Source organism: Zalophus californianus, chromosome 8, assembly GCF_009762305.2.
Source record: "Zalophus californianus isolate mZalCal1 chromosome 8, mZalCal1.pri.v2, whole genome shotgun sequence".
Taxonomy (NCBI): Eukaryota; Metazoa; Chordata; class Mammalia; order Carnivora; family Otariidae; genus Zalophus; species Zalophus californianus.
Genome location: NC_045602.1, coordinates 73,495,846 through 73,517,893, shown reverse-complemented (window position 1 = coordinate 73,517,893; position 22,048 = coordinate 73,495,846). Strand labels below are relative to the sequence as shown.

General features: G+C 37.9%; 1 protein-coding gene across 7 annotated transcripts in view; it reads left to right on the top strand.

The window, feature by feature from the left end:
* SOCS5 (suppressor of cytokine signaling 5) overlaps window positions 1-22,048 on the top strand; it is a 112,145-nt gene that overhangs the window by 21,490 nt on the left and 68,607 nt on the right. Inside the window, exon 2 of one of the 7 annotated variants that reach the window (XM_027620821.1) lies at window positions 2,209-2,240. The exons of 5 other annotated variants lie outside the window; for them this stretch is intronic. The gene's annotated coding sequence lies outside the window, so the exon portion shown is untranslated. Of the gene's footprint in view, window positions 1-2,208; window positions 2,241-21,485; window positions 21,506-22,048 lie in introns of those variants that run through there. One more of the 7 variants, XM_027620823.1, reaches the window with a different exon arrangement.

Sequence of the window (22,048 nt, the reverse complement as noted above, 5' to 3'; positions counted from 1 at the left end):
GGGATGCACAGTTCTATAAATTTTAACTCCTATATAGATCCATGTAACCACCACCACAATCAGAATACAACATAGTGCCATCACCCCCAAAATTTCCTCATGCTGTCCCTCTGTATCACACCCTTAATCCCTGACAACCACTGATGTTATATAAATGAAATTATTCAGTATATAACCTTTTGAAACTGGTTTATTCTGCAGTACCATACTGTCTTAGTTACTGTAGCTTTAGAGTAAGTTTTAAAACCAGTTGGTATGACTCGCTTAATTTTATTCTTCTTCAAAGTTGTTAGGCTATTTAGTTCCTTTGCTTTTGATTTTAAGATAAGTTGGTCTATATTTTGTGGGGCAGTGGTTTGATTAGAAGTGTACTAAGCTGTAGATGAAATGGGAAGAATTGACACCTTGACTATGTTGAACTTCAGTCCATGAAAGTGGTAAGTCTTCCCATTTATTTAGGTTTTCTTTGTTTTGTTTTTTTTTAATAGTGTTGTAATTTTCAGCATACAGCTTTTTTGCATGTTTTGCTAGGTATGTACCTCTGTATTTCCTTTTTTTTAAGAACTATTTTCATCTGGACATTGCTTAACTACATTGTACAAATTCTGATGTATTTTTATCTTGTTTCAGTTAAAAATATTTTCTAATTTCCCTTGAGACTTCTTCTCTGACCTGTGGATTATTTATAAGTACATCACTAAATTTCCAAGTTTTTAGAGATTTTTCTGTTTTCTTGCTGTTAATGGTTTCTAGTGTAATTCATTATGGCCATAGAACATATTTTGTGTTACTTCAGTTCTTTTCAATTTGTCAGATTTGTTTTATGACCCAAGTTATGGTCTTAGTGAATATTCTCTGTGCATTTGAAAAGAAAACGTACTCTACTCCTGTTGGGTGGAATGTTCTATAAATGTCAGATCCAGTTGGTTGATGGGATTGTTCCGTTCTATATCCCTGTTGATTTTTTTTGTCTACTAGTTATATAGATTACTGAGATAAGAGTGTTGAAGTCTCCAACTATAATTGGAGGTTTATTGATTTCTCCTTCCAGTTTGGTCAGTTTTTGCTTCATGTATTTTGAAGTTCTCTTGTTAGGTGCATACATCTAACTTAGAAGATATATAACATTTTCTTCTTGGTAATTGACCCTTTTATGGTTATATGTTTATATAGTGACCCTTTTATGCCTGTTAATTTTCTTTGCTTTGAAGTTTGCTATATTTGATATTAATATAGCCCCTCCAGCTGTCTTTTGATTAATATTTGGTATCTTCTTGGTAATTGACCCTTTTGTGGTTATATGGTTATATAGTGACCCTTTTATGCCTGTTAATTTTCTTTGCTTTGAAGTTTGCTGTATTTGATATTAATATAGCCCCTCCAGCTGTCTTTTGATTAATATTTCCATGATACACCTTTTTCCATCCTTTTACGTCTAACCTACCGATATCATCATATTTGAAATAAATTTCTTGTAGGTGCCATATAATTGGATCATCTTTTTTAAAAATTATTCTGACAATCTTTGTCTTTAATTGGTATGTTTAGATGTTTTACATTTATTATAATTACTTATGTGTTTGGATTTAGTGCTACTATTTTATTATTTGCTTTCCATTCTTTTGGTTTTTTGTTTATCTTTTTCCCTTGTCTTCTTTTGGGTTATTTGAACAGTTTTTGGTATTCCATTTTAACTTACCTATTGTGGGTTTTTTGGTTTGTTTGTTTCCTATATCTCATTCTGTGTGTGTGTGTGTGTGTGTGCGGTTGGTCTAGGGATTATAATATACATTCAGGCATACCTTGCTTTATCTCACTTCATATATACTGCATTTTTTTTACTGATTGAAGCTGTGTGAAGCAGCCCTGTGTCAAGCAATTCTATTGGTGCCATTTTTCCAACATCAATTGCTGACATCATGTCTCTGTGTCACATTTTGGTAGTTCTCACAATATTTCAATGTAATTCGATTTAATATTATTATATTTGATAATCTGTGTTCAGTGACTATGACTCACTGAAAGCTCAGATGATAGCATTTTTTAGCAATAAAGTTTTTTTTTAATTAAGGTATGTACATTGTTTTTTCAGACATACTGTTATTGCACACTTAAGAGACTAAAGATAGTATAAACATAACTTTTATATGCTCTGGGAAGCCAAAAATTCATTTAAATCACTTTATTGTGATATTTGCTTTATTGCAGTGGTCTGGAACTGAACCTGCAGTATCTCTGAGGTATGCCTGTAGTTAAATTTTTATAGTCTACTTAGAATATTTTTCCACTTAAGTGGGATGTAGAAACCTTAACGCTATATGTGTCTCTTTATTCTCCTCTTTTTTGTGGTAATGTCTTATATATTATATTTACATACACAGAAAATGCAGACAGTGTTAATGTTTTTGATTTCAACTGCCAAATGTATTTTAAGGATTTCAGGAAGAAAAAAAGAGTTTATTATATTTACCCAGATGGTTATCATTTCTTTGTTATTTCTTCATTACTAATGTTCTATTTTTCCGTGGGCATCTCTTCCCTTCTGCCATTTAGTGATTCTTCTAGAACAGATCTGCTGGCAGTGAATTCTCTTAGTCTTACCTTCACTTGAGAATGTCTTTATTTTGCCTTCATTCCTGAAGGATATTATCTCTGGATATAGAAATTCTGTGTTGACAGTTCTTTTGTTTCAGCCCCTTAAAAAATATGCCATTTTCTTCTGGACTTCATGGCTTCTGGTGAGAAATTCACATTCATTCAAGTTGCCGTTCCCCTATAAGCAATGCATCACTTTCTTTTTCTGGCTACTTTCAAATTTTTTCACTGTTTTTAGTTTTTATCAGTTTGACCATGATGTGTCTAAGCATGGATTTCTCAGGGGTTTATTCTCTTTAGATTCTCTGAGCTTCTCAAATGTGTATATACATTGTGTCTTTCACCAAGTTTGTAAAGTTTTCAGCCTTTGTTTTCTCAAATACTTTTCTGCACTACACTCTCACTCTCCTTTTAGGATGCCAGTGATGCTAATGTTAGTCCTTTTGGTATCCTAAAGGTCCTTGGTGCTCTGTTCATTTTTTTGTTTGGTTGTGCAGACTAGGTATTTTTTATCAGTCTGTCTCAAGTTCACTGTCTTTCTTTTGTCATCTCCATTTTACTTATTAAGCCCATCCAGGGAATTATTTCAGTTACTGTATTTTTCAGTTCTAAAATTTCCATTTGATTCTGTTTCTTTGCTGAGAACTTCTGTTCATTTCAAGAGTGTTCACCCTTCTTGGAGCATTTTTATAATAATGCTTTAAAGTCTTTGTCAGGTAATTCCAACATTTGGTGTCATCTCAATATCAGTGTCTGTTTATTGTCCCACGCAAGATGAGATATTCCTATGCAATTTTGAATTGCATTCTTCAGTATTATAAGGCCATGGGTCTTGTTTTAAATTCTATGGGGAATGTTCATTTTGTATTTTAGTATGCAGTCACTCCTGTTGGGTTCAGCATGCAAGTTGCAGCCAGCTTTCTGTCAGTTCCATTTTCAAAGCCTATAGCGCTTTGCTGTTTGGATCTGTCCTGTGTGTACTGCCCATTGGCCAGTTGGAGATAGGTGACTTTCTATCTCTGTTCAATTCTCAGAGGTTCTGGTTTGTTGTTTAGGATGAGATCCATGCCATGTTCTGCTCTGGAGTGAGCCCAGGAGGTCATAATCAACGTCCTGGAGTTGCTTTTTTGAGTTCCACCCATTCAGCAATTTCCCTTATACTTCCTACCTCCCTGGGGGCTCGCCTTTTTGGTCCTCTAGCCAGAAAGCTTTGTCTACTCTGCTGACTTCTTGCATTTGCACACACATCAGGGGGGTGGTGGGAGCATGGGTGGAGGGGGTTGGGAGAGAGGTTTGCAACACCCTCTTGAAACCACAGCTGGGGATTGGAGACTTTCCTCAGACTTTTTTTTTTTTTTTAAAGATTTTATTTATTTATTTGAGAGAGAGAGAGAATGAGAGATAGAGAGCACAAGAGGGAAGAGGTTCAGAGGGAGAAGCAGACTCCCTGCTGAGCAGGGAGCCCGATGTGGGACTCGATCCCGGGACTCCGGGATCATGACCTGAGCCGAAGGCAGTCGATTAACCAACTGAGCCACCCAGGCGCCCCTTTCCTCAGACTTTTAGGGTACCTGTGGGCCCACTGCTGTTATTGCCAGGAGATCCCTTTCCATCCTCATCCAGAACTAGAGGGCTTCTACTGGAACACTGCCTATGTTGATGCCACTCCAGGTTTTCCCCAGTCTAGGCAACAGGATGGGGGTGGGGAGGGCAGTAAACCCACACTGCTTCTATGATACTTTGAATTCTGGTCTTCTTCCTCAATCTGGCTGCTACCATTTACTTTTCAGATTCTTTAAATAGCTGCTCTGTTCATTGTATTTAGATTTTATAGCTGTATTCAGTTGGAGAGACAGGGTGTGGAGTGTTTTTACTCCATCTTAGCCAGCATTTGTAGTGTGTACTTTTAAGTATGGCATTCATTTATTCAGCCAACATAGGTAGTTATCATTTGAGTCCTCACCCTGTGCTGGGTACTTTAAATATATTATTTGCTTAATTTTCTGGTAACTCTCTGCCTTTTAGGCACGGGAAAATTGAGGGGTAGAACTTTTAGACTTATGTCCAGAGAACAAAGATATTAAGTGACAGGCTGGGATTTGAACACAGGTATTTCTGACCCCAAGTTGTGGTTCCAGTACCAACAGTATCAGAATCACTTGAGAATTGTTAGAAATGCAAAATCTCTAGCCCCAAATTCAGACCTACTGAATCAGAATTCTAAGAGTGAGGCCCAGTAACTTGTTTCCATAAGCCTGGATTGTCCTGATGCGTGCTAAATGTGAGCAGCAGTTCTCTGTGCTGTTGGATTCACAGGCACTAAGTATGTTTTAGTTTCTTAGCAAAACTTGAATATAAGAAGCTGAAGTAACTTTTCACCATTGTTTGAGACATAACAGTAGTATGCTGAGGAAGAACTAATATTTTTTTTACTAAAATCATTAATATATAGCTTTGAGATTATACTTTTCTGTATTATCAAGGAAGCAGTAGTTAAGAAGTAAATACTATGAATTTTAAGATTTTAAACGTGTGTACATGTGTGTGCATATGTATGTAAAGAAATCAACTTAGATGTGGTTTTTGGCCAATAAATCGCTGGTAATTGCTATGCTATATAATGCTCTGTATTTTCAATTTTAGTATATATTAATGCTGTTTGTCTTAGATTTCAGGGTAACTTTTGATATTGGCTTAGATTAAGATTGGATTAGATAAAATGGCCCATATTTGGGGGGTAGGTCCTATTTTGTGTAATTTTATCTTTTTCACAAAAGATTAAATATATAAGTTAAATTTGCATACTCTTGTAAGACATCTTTTTTTTTAAGATTTTATATATTTATCTGACAGAGAGAGATAACACACAAGCAAGGGGAGCGGCAGGTACAGAAAGAGAGAGAAACAGGCTCCCCGCTGAGCAGGGAGCCCTGTGGGGCTCAATCCCAGGACCCTGGGATCATGATCTGAGCTGAAGGCAGACACTTAACCGACTGAGCCACCCAAACCGACTGAGCCACCCAGGTGCCCTTCTTGTAAGACATCTTATATAAATAATCAGTCACCAAAAAAAATCCATTAGACCACATCTCTAGAATCTGTTTTTTAAATTAGTCTGTAATCCACATGCAGATTAGTAGGTTGGTTATGAAGCATTGTCTTTGTGATAAACTTTTGAGTTAGAAACACTGTTTGAATCCCGTCTCTCCAGTTACTAATAGGGTGACTGGGGTTTGGAGCAGAGCAGATATTAATTTTCCATTGTAGAAGTAGATTTTATAGTTAGCATTATTTATATTAGATCTTCAGTCTTGTTACCCCCTCTGGTGTCTACATTAGCAGGACACCTACTAACAGCCGGGTACTATTTAGGGAATGTTGGTATTAAGGTGAAGAAGACCCTTTTTAAAGCTTACTGTCTTTAAACAGGAAAACATTGTTATGCAAAACAATGATTGCTGTGATAAAGACTTGTACAGACTATGGGTACGTTGTGTTGGAGCCAAACTGGACACGGGAGCCCAACTGTTAGTATTTGAAATCATCTGTGGTGGTGTGTACACCACAGAAATTAGCAAATGCTACATACGGACAGTCAGTTCTGCTGTCACGGGACATGTGCATTCCTAAAAATCACCAAGCTTAGGGAAAAATGGGACATAACACTCAAAAACTTCCTCAGTAACACATTTTTTTTTTTAAAAGGTAGGAACTGAATAAAAAGGACAGCAGAATTGTACATGTTAAAATGATTCAGAAGAACATAGATATAATAATAAATATTGTGCTTTGCTGTAAATAAGACTTGAAGTCGGCCTTTGGAGGTGGGCATAGGAGAGGTTGCCTCTTGTGAGTTATTGTGAAGTGGTAGAAATAGGTGTCTGAAGTCTGAGGGAAAGTTGCCACCAGATGTGGACAGGGATGGCCCTGACACAGGAGGCTGCCTGAGGTAGCTGGGAGATGTTGGAGGTGGGTGCACAGGACTGGGGGCAGCTGGGGGCAGTGCTCTGCATTCATCTAGCATTTCAAGGCACACAAGCAAATGGGATTCTTGTTGTGCTTGTGTTGTTCCCTAATGTAACAAGCACACTGACACAAATTTGAGTTTTCCAAAACAAATGTTATAGCCGAAGTGACTGTATCAGGGCTTTTTTTCCCCTTCTGAGAGCTAGTTTACCAACACACCAGGGAGAAGGAGCCCTTGGGGTCGCCTGGAGGAGTCTTGGAGGACTTGATGAGAAGATGGCAATTGAACTGAGACGTGAGGAATGAGTGTAGTGTTTTACCAGGTGTAGTAAAAGTAGGGGGGAGGGCATTCCAGGCAAGGGGAACAGCAACATGAGAAAGCATGCAAGTGGAAGCCTAATGTGTTTAGGAAACTCATACATAGTTCAGTATTAAAAGAGAGGGTTAGAACAGGGAAGGGAGAAGAAAAGGAAACACTTACTGAAACATAATATCTAAAAGGTAGGGGCCATTTTCTCAGTGGCAGGTACTTCCCTTGAAAGAATTTGCATTTTAGCCATCAGTGGGGTAGAGAACACTGAAACATTTTGGATGGAGAATTATATTTTCTGAGACTGCTTTATATGGCATTCCCTGGTGACAGTGTGAAGAGCAGATTGAAGGACACCCAACTGGAATCTGGGACTCCAGTGAGGTGAGTAGGAGCCAGGGTGGATCTTTGACAGCCTTGACTCCTTTGAGAATACTTCAAAAGCTGTAGATGCTTACTAGCAACTGTGCCCTTTGTGTGTTCCTAGAAATCACTATTACTCTACTCCTGTTTCTTGAGTTTAAGGACTAGGGCCATAGAGTCTTCTCTATGGTAATGAATCAGGTGACTTTATAACCAGCTTTCACAACAGCTAGTTTGACTATTAGACTTATTTTTCCAGTGTTTAAAAATGGTGTGGTGACTCATGATTGGAGAAGTTTTTTTATTGTAATGTGCATTCATTGAGAAATAAATACTTGGGTGAAAGATCTCTGCCCACTGGATTCCTATTTTTGCCTCAATTATTTTATCATATAGAATAGCCATTATAAGGGATGAATAAATATCAGGAGAAATTCAGGGGTTAATAAGTGCTATAACTGCATTCTTTCAAGTAAAAGTTAGACATAAATGATACGAATTACAGGTCTAAATTGAGAAAGCCATCTCCCCCACCTTTAAAAAATTAATTCCTTTTTCTTAGTGTTCCTTAGCAAGTGTTTTGATGACTATTATCAGAGTAGGATATTGATAAAACTCATAATCTGATTAAGGTAGCAAAGACCCTTTCTATAATGAATTGAAACAAGAACATCAAGGTAAAGCATAAAAAAACATGTCCTACAATTTTCTAGTTAATAAACTCTGGTATCCCACACAGTCTTTTTTATGATCAGCATAGAGTAAATATTTGTTAAAAGGCTAAAATGTAGTACATAAATTTAGGGAGAGCTAAAGACAAAAATAATGGAAACATTGTAATACCTTTTTTTTTTAGAATTTTCTGATCTTTGAAATTGGAGAATATAATTAATGGACTTTGGATTCACAAAAGCCATATACTCTCAATAATTTGTCCCTGATGCTTCTATGAGGTAATAGTCACCTTATTTAAATTTTTTTGATGACACATTGGTGTTTGTTTTTAAATTACAAAACTAAAAATTTAGAACAATAATACATGATTTTTGCAGAAATGTGGAAGAATACTACTTGCTTGAATAAAAATTCAAACTCTTAATAACCTTAAAGAACACTGATTTTTTTTTCTTCTTCATTCATATTTATAACTCTTCTTTGATAGGAAAAGGTATGTGATCATCAAATAACCAAATTCCTTCTATAGACTAGTGCTCTTTGGCTATTACTAACTTACGATAGCTACTTGTGAAAGGAAACCATGGGTATAAGCATATAATAAAAATAAAATGTATTATAATCAGATGCGCATAGTTACAGTGTAATTCATTGACCTCAGTTCACTGAGGTGGGGGCAGGTATTCTGATCTTTACGAGGTCCACACATTGGCAAATTATGTATATATGTTCCCTCTTTTCTATATTGTCCATATTCTTCTCCCTTAACTCTCTCAGGAGTCCTCATCTTTTCCTTGTGCCAGGTATTTATTTCTTCTAGTCCTCAACATTTACAGAAATACTAGTGTGCCTTTCTCTTACAGAAATAAGATTTTCTTTTCCTGCCTAACCCCTGTCCTCACCATACTATAATCCATACAGTTGTGATTGTTTTCTGACTGAGCCGTTTGGCTCTTCTAGAACGTGCAGAGAATCATGTATGAAGTCATAGTCATTTAATGTGGCCAAGTACAGGAATAAAAGTACTTTTTTTAGCATGGCATGCAATACCCTTTAAAGTCTGTTTTCCCCAGCTTTTCAGGTTGCTTGTTCTTTTACTTCATTCCACCTGCCCTGTACTTTAGCATCTGAACCACTCCTCTTACAGAAAGCTAGACCCTTTCCTGAGTCTGTGCCTTTGCATGATCTGTGCTTGAAATGCCTTTCTCCACTTGGGTAGGTAACGTCATTCTTCAAAACCCAGGTCAAAGTCACCTCTTCTGTCAGGCCTTCCCTGATCCCCTGCATTAGCTAGGATTAGGTACAGTGGCAAATAACAGAAGCTCCAAAATAACAGGCCTAAAAACGAGAATTTCTTTCTCTCCTATAAAAGTTTAGAATTTGCAGGGTAGGGCTGAAATGACTACTCTTCTCCACAAAGTCATTAAGGAAGTAATTTTCAGCTCAGGGCTTCAGAATCTCTCAGATTTGACCCTTGTCCTCATGGTCCAAAATTGAGGTATCTGTTTTAAGCAGCCAGACATAGGAAGGAACAAAAAAGGGACTAAGGGCGTATGTGAACTCTCTCTTAAAAGTCGCCTGGGTCTTGCACACTACGTATCTGCTTGCACCTCATTGGCACAAAAGAAGGCTGAGAAATACAGTCTTCATTCTTGGTGGCTCTTATTCTGGAAGAAGGGGAGAACAGGTATGGGGTACAACTAGCAGAGTGCCACAGTCCCCAGCTAGCAGTAGTTGCTGCGCGCCTTGTGCTCCCAGAGCACTGATTAGAATTAATTAGAATTTAGGTTGTGTTGTAATTTGTTTGCCTTCTCCACCAGATTGTGGACTTCTCAGACTGAGTATGTTTGTCTTTCTCTCTCTTGAAATCTCTAGCACCTGACATAAAGTTTAGCACATAGTCCCCGCTCATAAAGTGTTGAATGAATGGATAGACATTCAGGAAGATTACAGCAGAATTATCAGAGACATAGCAGCCGGTGATATTTCAATACCCATGTGAACAGGGGAATTGCTTATGTGGACCTTAATTTCTTAGATTTAATTTTTTTTCCATTTTCTCCATTACATGGAGAGAAGGATACTGCCAACAGTTAGAGGGCATGGCTTCTCCTTTTCAGTAGTGCCTCTGAACTGGCTGACCACACAGAACACAGAGTGACTTACAAGGGTGTATATTCTTCTCTGGGTTATACAGGCTTTTTAGACTATGGTAAAATACATGAAAGTTAACCGTTTTAACCATTTTTAGATATACAATTCTGTAGCACGAAGTACATCCACATTGTCGTGCATCCATCACCATCCATCACCCGAACTTTTCTATCTTTCCCAACTGAAACTCTGCCCCCTGAAACCCTGACTCCGTGTTCTCCTCTCCGTCTAGCCCTGGCAGCCACCGTTCTGCATGCTGTCTCTGTGAAGTTGACTACTCTGGGAACGTCAGATACGTGGGATCGTTTAACATTCATCCGTTGTGACTGGCTTCTTTCACTTAGCAGAATGTCTTCAGGGTTCATCCGTGTTGCAGCCTATGTCAGAATTTCTTTCCTTTATAAGGCGGAATATATTTCATCTATATGTACCACCTTTTATTTATCCTTTCATTTGTCAATGGATGTGTGGGTTGCTATATTACACTTTTCTGTGAGATTTTTGTTTTTTACAAATGTCCTCAAGAGAGAGTCTTGTTCTATTGTAATTTCGCCACCACTACCCCCAAACCCAAAGCACATAATTGTATACCTTCTTAAAAGGAAATTTAAGAAAAGAAGAGGAAAACAATCATCTATATTAGAAATAGTTTTATAGGAAGTAATCTCCTCTCGCAATCACAGTTTCTCAAGTATAAACTAAAGAATAAAATTATGAAAAACATTAACCTGGTGGGAAGTCTGGAAAATGGGTACAAGAGTAGAATTAGAAAGAAATATAAGGGGCCTTGCCCAAGAAAAGATTAGATTTTATTTTAATTAAGAGTCTCTTGATTACTTGGTAAAGCCACAGGAGAGTACAACTTGTGAGTCCTATCATTTTTAAATATGGAGATTTTAGGGGCACCTGGCTGGCTCAGAGGAGCATGCAACTCTTGATCTCAGGATCTACATTGAGTGTAGAGATTATTTAAAATAAATAAGGATGCCTGGGTGGCTCAGTCGGTTAAGCGGCTGCCCTTGGCTCAGGTCATGATTCCGGGGTCCTGGCATCGAGCCCTGCATCAGGCTCCCTGCCTGCTCAGTGGGGAGCCTGCTTCTCCCTCTCCCTCTCCTGCTCCCTCTGCTTGTGCTCTCTCTCTGTCAAATAAATAAATAAATAAAATCTTTAAAAATAATAATAATAAAAATAAATTTTTTTAAAAAATAAAATATGGAGGGGCGCCTGGGTGGCTCAGTCAATTAAGTGTCCAACTCTGATTTCAGCTCTGGTCATGATCTCAGGGTTGTGAGATTGAGCCCCGCATTGGGTTCCGCGTTGGGCATGAAGCCTGCCTAAGATCCTCCCTCTTTCCCTTTCCCTCTGCACCCCCCCCAAAATAAAATAAAATAAAATATGGAGATTTTGCTGTCACTGGACTATGTGAAAGAAATTATAAATTATGGCTGTAGCTTGGTGGTTTTGCTTTATGAAATTCTCTGGCATTGAAGAGGAAAGGGTTATGAGTGGGTAGAGTAAGGAAAATTAGCTCCACTCCTATCACCTGACCCCCTTCGTTACTAGGTGGAAATGAGGTATGATTGGGAATAGCCAATAGTGACAATAATGATTGGATATTTGATTGCCAGTAATACGACTGATGCCTAGAAAATTCTGGGTTTTGGCCTCTATCCCACTGGGCACATAGTCCAAATTAGCAATCTGGTTCTTTTACTAAAATTCTCAGATCAAGCTTTCAAATAATGTAAATAGAGTACATGTCCAGTAATTTAAACAGAATCTCAAACACTTTCCTGTTGCTGCTGATTGTTGGGTCAGTTTGGCAAAATGGTGAGTCAGACTTGACTAGCCAACTCACAGGCCAGGAGTTGGTTTTACTCAGTTACTTGAGCCAAGACTGAAGCACCAAAAAGCACTTGGTTCTGATACCTTTCTGTCTTTTCCAAAAACATCTGGCTGTAAATTCCCATGCCTCCCCTAGGTGTTTTGAGTTACAAGAAGCATAAGATTTCCTTGTTTTTGAATCTGACAGTACCATTGGAGAGGTAAGATTAACCCGCCTGCAATCATCTGAGCAGGAAAGAACACATTGTGATGTTAGCAGTAACCCTTTTTGAGAAATTAGAGCTTGGTTTAGACAAACATGGAATTGAATTGTGAAGGACAGAGTAGTGAAGGGGTTTCAGAGGAAGGAGAATTCAGTGCAGGTGAAACGGGGCCCAATGACAGATGGCAGTGAGTGAAAGTCAGGTACGAGGTGCTGCATGTGACTGCGGATTGTTCCTGAAAGGAAATGAGTCTGGCGGTGTTCTGATTCTAGGAAGAAAGGAGAGACTGTGGTGTTGTGGAACTCTAGGAAAGGGCAGTAGAAATCTGGACAGGGTTACTGGCAGTGACAGAGAAAAGGTAAATCTGAGAGCCGTTCTGGAAAAAGAAACTGTTCAGTTAGGTAATGTTAAATATAAGGGTAAATATAAACACCCATTAACTATAAGGGTGTTTTCTATAGAAAACAGGTACTGATATCCCAATCTGGGGAGAAATCTTAAGATCATTTTAGATACAGGAAATCTGAGGTATGATTGGGAATAGCCAAATTGAGAGACTTCTTAAGCTATTAGGATTGAAAAGTGGGTGGAGTGTGTGGCCTGGAAGTACGCTCCCCACACCGCCAGCTGTGTTGAGGAGGTAGGACTCGGGCCTAGAAATACCTTACTGTCACTGTAAAGGCAAGAACGTATGTTCTCATAGCTTCTACATAGATGTAAAAACTCTTAAAATCAAATACAGTTGTTTCCCATTAGCTTCATTTCAACCGAAGGGACTAAGTTAAGTTAGTTCAGTAGATGACATTCATAAACTACATCCAGGAAACTGAAGTTTCCCCACACTGTTAAATAAGAAAGTGGAATCCAGATTGCTTGTACATGGCTAGTGAGATGCAGAACAGGGGCAAGAACTTAGATTCTTTCATAAAGAACATCTTAGAATAAATAGACATTATGGCAGAATACTGTCAAATCAAGGAGAGTTATGTTCTTAAATATTGTAAGTTAAGTTATTGAATTAACATTTAACATGTAGTTTAATTTCATAACATTGGAAGTAATCTGCCAGTATGTAATTGAATGTTTCATGTTTTTCTTTAGTGGAACATTTTGTTGGATCTGCTGTGCCAAATGTTTATGGCTTTCTCTCTCGGAATGGCTCTTTGTGTATATAGCAAAACATATATAACCATATGGAGTCAAGTCGGAAAAAAAACTTGGCAAAGGAGTGTTTCTCTTGTAATTAGATTAGAAATTGTCTTAAGATATACGTTAAAGTACTGATAAAGGTAATCCAGTCAGGGAAATGATTAGTATAGAGGAGGACTATTTGGGTTTCACTACAGATTCCTGAGGTGGTTGTCAGTAGCACTTTGCTAGTTGCCTACAACAAATACTGCTTTCTGCTTTCTTTGTTCTCTCTTGTGTATGCTTCCTTTTTGCTCTTTATTTTCACTTTTTATGGTGAAATATAACATACATATATATATATTGGACAATGAATAAAATATAAAGGTATGGTTCAGTGAGTAATTATAAAGCACACCACCCAGATTAAGAAAGAGAACACTGCCAGTATACCAGAAGCCTGCTTTGTGCCCCTCCCCAGCTGTCTCTACCCCATCCCACCCCCCACAAGTTACCAGATTCTTACTTTGGTGATAATAATTTTTTCTTCCTCTTTAAAGTTGACCACCTATGTGTACATCCCTAAATGATGTAGTTTACTTTTGCCCTTTTCTACACATATATGCAGACATATATATATATATATATGTCAATATGTAATCTTTTTTTTGTCGGACTTATTTTTGTGCCATTCGTCCATGTGTTATATATATGACATTTTTATTTCTCTGATCCTTTGTACCCATTCTTTTCCACCACATGAATATGCCATGCAAACCCAGACTGCAAACCCCTGTCTGGGGCGAACAAACTTCTTAGGAACCTATATCCTGGATATCCTACCCACCCGGCTTTTTTTCTCTTGCTTCTCTCTGGGCTAAAACTACTTCCCTGCAGTCCCCCAGGGGTGGGATTAGAGTTTAGGTTTTGTTATAGTTTACCTTTACCTGAGGTTATAGCCCTTTGTGGTCCCAGTTGAACGTGGGGAAGAGTTCCCTGTACTCTCCATCTTTTGAGGAATTTTTGCATTGATATTTGTTCCCTTCAGTGAGGCCATTGAAACCAAAGACCTAATTTGTTGTGTTCTTTTTTTTTCTTTAAGATTTTATTTATTTATTTGAGAGAGAGAGCACACACAAGCAGCGGGGAGGGGCAGAGGGAAAAGCAGACTCCCCGATGATCATGGAGCCTGATGATGGTCTCCATCCCAGGACCTCAGGATCACAACCTGAGCCGAAGGCAGACACTTAGCCATCCAAGCACCCTGATTTGCTGTGTTCTATCTGCAAGTGCCGTCAGGGCCAATGTCTTCAGGGGGTCCTACTACCTCTCTGGGGTCCCAGTTGACCCTAGAATTTATCTGGCAGTTTCCTACCGTGTTGTCAACTTTTTATTTTAAGACGTTTTTGGTTTTTGTGTTTTTGGTTTTTTTTTTGTATCTAGGAATTTTTAATTGTTTTCAGCAGGAGGGTTGGTCAGAAAAATCTTAGGCTGTCATTACCAGATATGGTATCCTCTTGATTTTTTTTTCCTACTTAGCCTCCTATTTCCTGTTTTTCCTTCAGCTTCCATGTTAATGACGTTCACAAACATTCATATATTGAGTATCTGATACATACCAAGCATGACACAAAACAAAGTCCCTGCTTTCTTGAAACTAACACTGTAGTGGATTCTGGATTGTGGGCAAAGTTGCAGTGCTATAGGACAGCATTTTCCAAACTGATCCACAGAGTATTAGTGTCCTGTGAAACCTTAATAAGGTTGCCTTTGTCAAATAAGTCTGTAGTAATGCCTAGGAGGGTTTCTTCTCTCAGAGGGCTTAGGCATTACCTTATTTAAACTGCAAACTTTACCTGTAGAATACTTCTTAATATTTTATAGCATACTAATATTCCAGGGAACATGATTTATGAAACTCTGGAGTATTAAACATTTCCATATTACTGTGTGTTGTCACAGAGCAATTTCAGCTCCTGCTATTCCCCCAGTCATGTCTAAGGGGAACATTTGCTGAGGGAGTAAGCTGAGGCAGCTATACTTTACATTATAAACGACCTTCTCTTACTTGGCTGTAGGTGCTTGGACTGGTGCAGGTGCCAAATCAAAGGCACCAGTCATAGGTCAGCCACTGGCCAACCAGGTGCACTAGCACAAAGAGTTCTGTCCAGATAGGAATAAGCTGAACCAGTCAGGTTCCCACAGATCTTGGCTGGTTAAAGAAATCTAGTTCTTGCTGCTTTTAATTTTCTGTCTGGATATACTCAGGATAGACAAGTAGCGGGGAGTGGTGGTTACTGTAGGAGTACACATGATGATGTGGATCACAGAACTTACAAAAAGTCATAGATTTTGCAGCTAAGCAGTGGAAGGGAGCAGAATTTGAGGAAAAGTCAAGAAAAGGAGATAGGAGGGACCTGTGATGCATCAAGAATTAGCCAAAGGTATGACCAAGTGACAGCTTTGGGGTTAAAAAAAAATTAGAGTATAGGAGCAGAGAGAGCAGCTGGTGGTTGGAGGCAAATCAGATACCAAAAGCCTAGTACCCGGGGAGTTCCGAGTCACAGCAATGGCCAGAATGCTGGACCCAGGATCCACAAACTCCTGCTGCACGGTCCCCTCAGGCAACCTTGGGACTAGACCACATTTTCCGTTCCAGTGTCCTTGAGGCCTACTCGACATGTGTTACTGGTTTTGTTCTTGGATTTCTGTGAGAAGTCTTATTTCCCTTACCCTCACATTGATGCTTAGAACCAGTCATTGTCCCCCGCCTTGCCCAACTATGTTTGCCAGCCTGAGTGAATGTCAGTACTCTGCAACCAGAAGAGACTGATACGTAAGGAAAGAGTTGAAGTCATATCAGAATGCTACTTTTTTGATTAACAACTAGAAAATGTTTTTATGACACCAGAATATGCATCCTTCCTAACACTGCTTACTCCCTCTTTTTGATTACATTTTGGAAACTCTGCTTCTAAGCTCAGTTGTACTAAAAGTGGTACTGTTATATGTCATCACATAATCTATTTCTCTTGGTTATCCTATAAATAGTATCTCCATATACAAAAAACAATGCACATTACTTGTTATCGGTACTCCTTTAGAAAGGGTATTTTATATTTCCCAATCCAGTGTTACTTACTACTGATCCCTAGTACTGTTTGAGAAAATCAGGCTGGCTTTGTGGAGATCTCTGTATTATGTTATTCCTTTTTTCATTGATTTGGTTCACCCACCCCTCTCACCCCACTATGTCTTTGTGTCATTTTCCTTCCTCACAGTTACCCCACCTTTTCTTTAAAAGTGAGTTTTTAATACTTCATTGTTTATTTCTTCTACATTTTACAAATAATTTTGGGCTTATAATATGAAATCAGAGTGGTCTTTTTCAAGATCTATTTCCTTTCTGAATACCTTTTTTTTAATAGCATTTTTTTCCAACTAGGAAATTAATACCTTTATTTTTTTTTTTAAGATTTTATTTATTTATTTGACAGAGAGAGACACAGCGAGAGAGGGAACACAAGCAGGGGGAGTGGGAGAGGGAGAAGCAGGCTTCCCGCCGAGCGGGGGAGCCCGATGCAGGGGCTCGATCCCAGGACCCTGGGATCATGACCTGAGCTGAATGCAGACGCTTAACGACTGAGCCACCCAGGTGACCAGAAATTAATACCTTTAAATGTAATGTTTTAGAAAATACAAAAAAGGGGAAAAAATGAAATTACAATAATCACAAACCACCCAAGATAACCACAGTAGTACTTCCTATCCATAATCTTTTTATTAAATATGTTTATATGTATATGTTTGTGTTGAGGTCAATTTAGATGTACTGTTTTATAGTCATATTCATTTAATATCATGAATATTTCCAGAATATTAAATACTCCAGAGACATCATTTTCAATGTCTATTATTTCAGCATATGAAAGTACCACAGTTCTCTGTTAACTAAAAAATACAGTTATGGCCAGTTTTTTTGCTAAGATAATACTATGAGGACTATCTCTGTCCTAAATCTCTGTCCTTACCTGACTATTTTCTTGAAATAAATTTCTAATTGTGAAAACTTCGGTCTAAAGGTACAGTATATCATTTGTCCTTGGATTTTGTTCGTGGCATATTTTTTGACATCCAGAGTTTAAAGTTTTATGTCATTAAGTATTTTGATTTCCTTTTGGTTTCTTTCTTCAGCGTTTTGTTTTTAAGTAGGCTTTCCCATCTTCTCTTTGAGAGGTCATATGGTTTCTTTTACTTACTACTTTTTTTTGTAGTGGGTTTATCTCTTTTTACAATCCATTGAAATTCTTACCCATTCCTCTTTCAGGAACATTTGAGAGTACTAAATTTTAGACCCAGAAGTATAGTTGTCAAGTTTCAGAAAATTTGACTGTTAACTGTATTTTTATTCCCATCTACTTCCAAACATAAGAAAAAAAGATGATTAGGAAGGGTGCCCGGGTGGCTCAATCTGTTAAGTGTCTGCCTTCAGCTTGGGTCATGGTCCTGGAGTCCTGGGATCAAGCCCCACTTTGAGCTCCCTGCTCAGTAGGGGGTCTGCTTCTCCCTCTCCCTCTGCTTGTGCTCTCTGTCAAATAAATAAATAAAATCTGTTTAAAAAAGATGATTAGCAATAAACCTATACTTGGGGGGGGCGGCGCTTGGGTGGCTCAGTCGTTAAGGGTCTGCTTTCGGCTCAGGTCATGATCCCAGGGTCCTGGGATCGAGCCCCCGCATCGGGCTCCCTGCTCGGCGGGAAGCCTGCTTCTCCCTCTCCCACTCCCCCTGCTTGTGTTCCCTCTCTCGGTGTCTCTCTCTCTGTCAAATAAATAAATAAAATCTTTAAAAAAAAATAAACCTATACTTGCACATTTAGTATAATGATACTTGATCTAGACTTACATAAGGGAGTGGGAGGGGGATTTCCAAATCTATCACAAATTTATAACCTTAAGGTCTTCCATTTGGGTTTCCTGTTGGTAATAGCAGAAAAGAGGAGGAACACTTGACTTATGTTTTTCATTGTCTGCTTAAAGGAAGCATATTGATTTTTTTTTTAAATTGAGAAATCTTGGCGGTAAAGCCAAAAAGGAGTTTTATGTGTGGGTCTTTATATGAGGGATGATATCTTTGATACCATTTTTTAGAACATGAAATAATACCGGCCATTTATTTTAGAAATTCTTTTTTTTTTAAGTTTGTTTATTTATTTATTTTTTAGTAATCTCTACACAATGTGGGGTGCAAACTCACAACCCCAAGATCAAGAGTCACATGCTCTTCTGACTGAGCCAGTCAGGCGCTCCATTTTATAAATTCTTAATAAAAGTTGAGGGCATAATATTAAGCTGTAATTCCAGTAAAGTATATCTGTAGGGAGTCAAAGTAATGCACACCACGTATTTGAAGTAATTTAATCAGGTAGAGAGCATAGAAAATCTTTGTGGATGGTTAGCTATTCCTTAAACTAGCTCTTTTAACATAATAAGATTTCTAAAAAATCACATTTTGATTTTTGTATATTTATGATCAGCAATTAGAAACAGCAATTGTGGAGTGGTTCACTCTACATTAGATCCAAGTATTTAACTGGCAAGTTTGACATTTTATTGGGAAAATTAGAGTCTATTATAATTATTTGACAAAGTACAGAATTCTTTAATATAAGTGAGTTTCCTGGATTACTTGCAAGCAATAACAGACTATTTTTACCTGCTATACTTCAAACAATTATAATGTGAACTATTTAAATAAATAGTAAATCTTAATCCATTTCAAATCTGACAATGCCTATGAAATTTTTGAGTTTTCATGAAGTAGTTTTTCCTTAGTTATCAAAGAATATGGGAATTAACTGTACTTTAAAGTGCTCAGTTCATCTTTGAAACTATTTAAGCTTATTTTTCTCTATTTGTAAAAAACAAAAAACACAACCATTTTAAGTTATGTTTATGGGAAGTAACTATTCCTTAAACTGTATGAAGGCTTTTATAGGGGGAGACCAGCCTTCTCGGGGTGGGGGAGGTGGGTTGTATTGACAGAACAGTGTGACTTTTATTAGGTATTTTTACAGCTGGCACTGACTTGTCATATTTAAATTGAGTATTAAATCAGCACCTAACTGAAACACGACTAGCTGTAGAGTATGAGACTTCAGATAACTTAGTATGCTGGATGTTAGGATTATACTTTAGTTTAATCGGACAGTAGTGTGATCAGCAGTCAGAGCTGTAACTGCTGTACTACTGCTAGATCTTAAATAATGGGAGTGTTTGTGGAATGCTATGCTTATTTTTTTTAAAATTCTAACATTAAAAAAAAATCAGTGCCTTGAGGTTAGTTCAGTTGCTTGTAGAGGAAAGACTACCTGGGCTGGCTAGAGACAGAGGGTTGCTTATCCTCTTTAACATCTCCCATGAAAGACTCCTCACAAATCTCTTTTGGTTGTTTGTTTATGTTTTTAGCTATTTGTAATATTAATTTTTTTTCTAAGAGTTTCTAAGCAATTCTCCTTTTTAGAGAAAGATTCTTTATACATATAAAAACCATTTCGTCACGTTTTTTCTCCAAGTGATATAATTTCAGGTATGTTAGTTACCTTTTTTCCTAAGTTACGATACTGAGAACTATTGTTTTGTTGATCCTTTTGTGCATAGTTCTTAAAGTGTGGAGGAAGTAGCCAGACACCGAGTCCCTTGACTTTTTTCTTAGCTGCTTGAAATCATGGGATCAATATAATGGAAGATGTTCCAGAGGGCAGTGAGTGGAGGAAGGTAGGCTCTGCTGGGCAGCTGTTACAACTCAGTCATGCAAATGATGCTGAAGCCTGAGCCTGGGAGAGGGCAGTAGAGATAGAAAGCATGGACCTGGCACGGCTATGGGCTGGACTGTAGACCACGTTCTTCCTCACCGCTCCGTAGGGGAAGTACAAAGGCAGTGGCAACTTCAGGACATCTAGCATATTTTCCCCCTTCCATTTTAATCTCATCCTTCTGAAGCATATAGAAGTTAGGACTTTGGCTAAAGGAATTATTTCACAGAAATATCAGTCTGTTTTCTTGCCCTTTAAGGTCATTTTCTTTGTCGCAAGACATTTAATTTCAGTTTCCACTGTTTGTGGTTAGTATATGATTTGATTTGTGTGTTGATCTTGTATCCTGTGACCCTGCTGAGAGAACTTACTTGTGTTAGTTCTAGGGTGTTCCATTTTTCCTCCTTCCTTCCTCCCTCCCTCCCTCCCTTCCTTCCGTCCTTCCTTCCTTCCTTCCTTCCTTTCTTCCTCTTTTTAGATTCCTTAGCATTTTCTACGTGGACTATCATGGTCCTCTGAGAATGGACAGTTTTACTTCCTTTCCAATTAGTATGCATTTATTTCTTCTTCTTGCTTTATTATGCTGCCTGTCGCTTCTCCTTTGACCCTGGAGCTCTTGCTCTGGCCAACAGTGATTAGAAATCACAGTTGCTAGACAGGCTGACTTCTGCCTGGAATGCCTGCCTGGGTTGGCGTTTTCCTGTGCAAAGATTTTTAATTACAGATTCCAAGTTTTTAAGAGGTATGGGCTATTGATTTTTTAATTTCTCCTTGAGTCAGTTTAGGAAATTTATATTTTTCAAAAAATCTAGCCATGTCTTCTAATTTTTTAAATGTATTGGCTTAAGTTGTTCATAATGGCCTTTTATCTTTAAATCTTTATTTTATATCTCTATTTGTTCCCTTTTTTATGTCTTACAATAGGTATCCCTGTAGTTTGTGACCCTAGACTATTGTGCTTTCTCAGGGTTTTGGTCTTCTCTTGGTCTGGTCAGTGTGCAGGCATACAGCACCTCTCTTCCCTCGAACCCCCGCCCCATTTCTAACTTGCAGTTTCTATGCTGCCATGCACTTGGTGTCCAGAGAATATATTGTTTGTTTAAATTGTGGGTCGGCTTAGAGTAAATATGGGTAGAGCAAGGGCTTTAAGTATTCTCATCTGAGAACTTGAATTTTATTATGTCTTCCACGTGTGGTATCAGTAAATGTTAAAATGAGTATTTTTTTATTTTGTTTTTTTAAATAGCATGCAAATGTTGCTACTTTTTTTTTTAAGATTTTTTTTTTTTTTTTTTTTTTGACAGAGGGAGAGAGAGGGAGAAGCAGGTTCCCTGCTGAGCAAGGAGCCCGATGTGGGACTCGATTCCAGGATCCTGGGATCATGACCTGGGCTGAAGGCAGCCACTTAATTTTTTTAATCATTTTTCAGCTTACTCATTTCTCAGCTTTTGATAGGTGAGGTTTTATTTCAGTTCTGTTAATGAGCTAAAGGTTTTTAATTGTCCCATTTTTTTAAAAATGAAATTGTATGTCATGTGGTAATACATAACACAAAACTGGGGTGTATTACTTGGAGTTCCTAATCTATAATTTTGGTCAAAATGTTCCTTTTGGCGTTAGTTTTCTTAAGTGGTTAAAAGGTATCCTTATTTGCCTTTACTTCTCCCAAGACCCCTCCCAGCCACCTTTCTAAAGAATAGACTAATTTCAAAATGTTTAAATTTTCTTTTTTTTTTTTTAAGCTGGTAGAGAATCTAGATCAAAAACATTGACGCTGTCCTAATTATGTTTGTTTTCTTTCTTGGATTCATTATGAGCTATCAAATTATTTGAAGACCCTTAGTTTTCTACAGGCCTAAAATTTATAGAATAGTGCCCTTTAAGTTTATACAAGGAGGATAAATGTATTCTAAGTGGTTTTAGATAGAAAATAAAGGATAAAAGTAAAGTGTTGTTATCCAAAAAATCATCTTGTTTTAGTCCTTAGAGTCTTTGTAT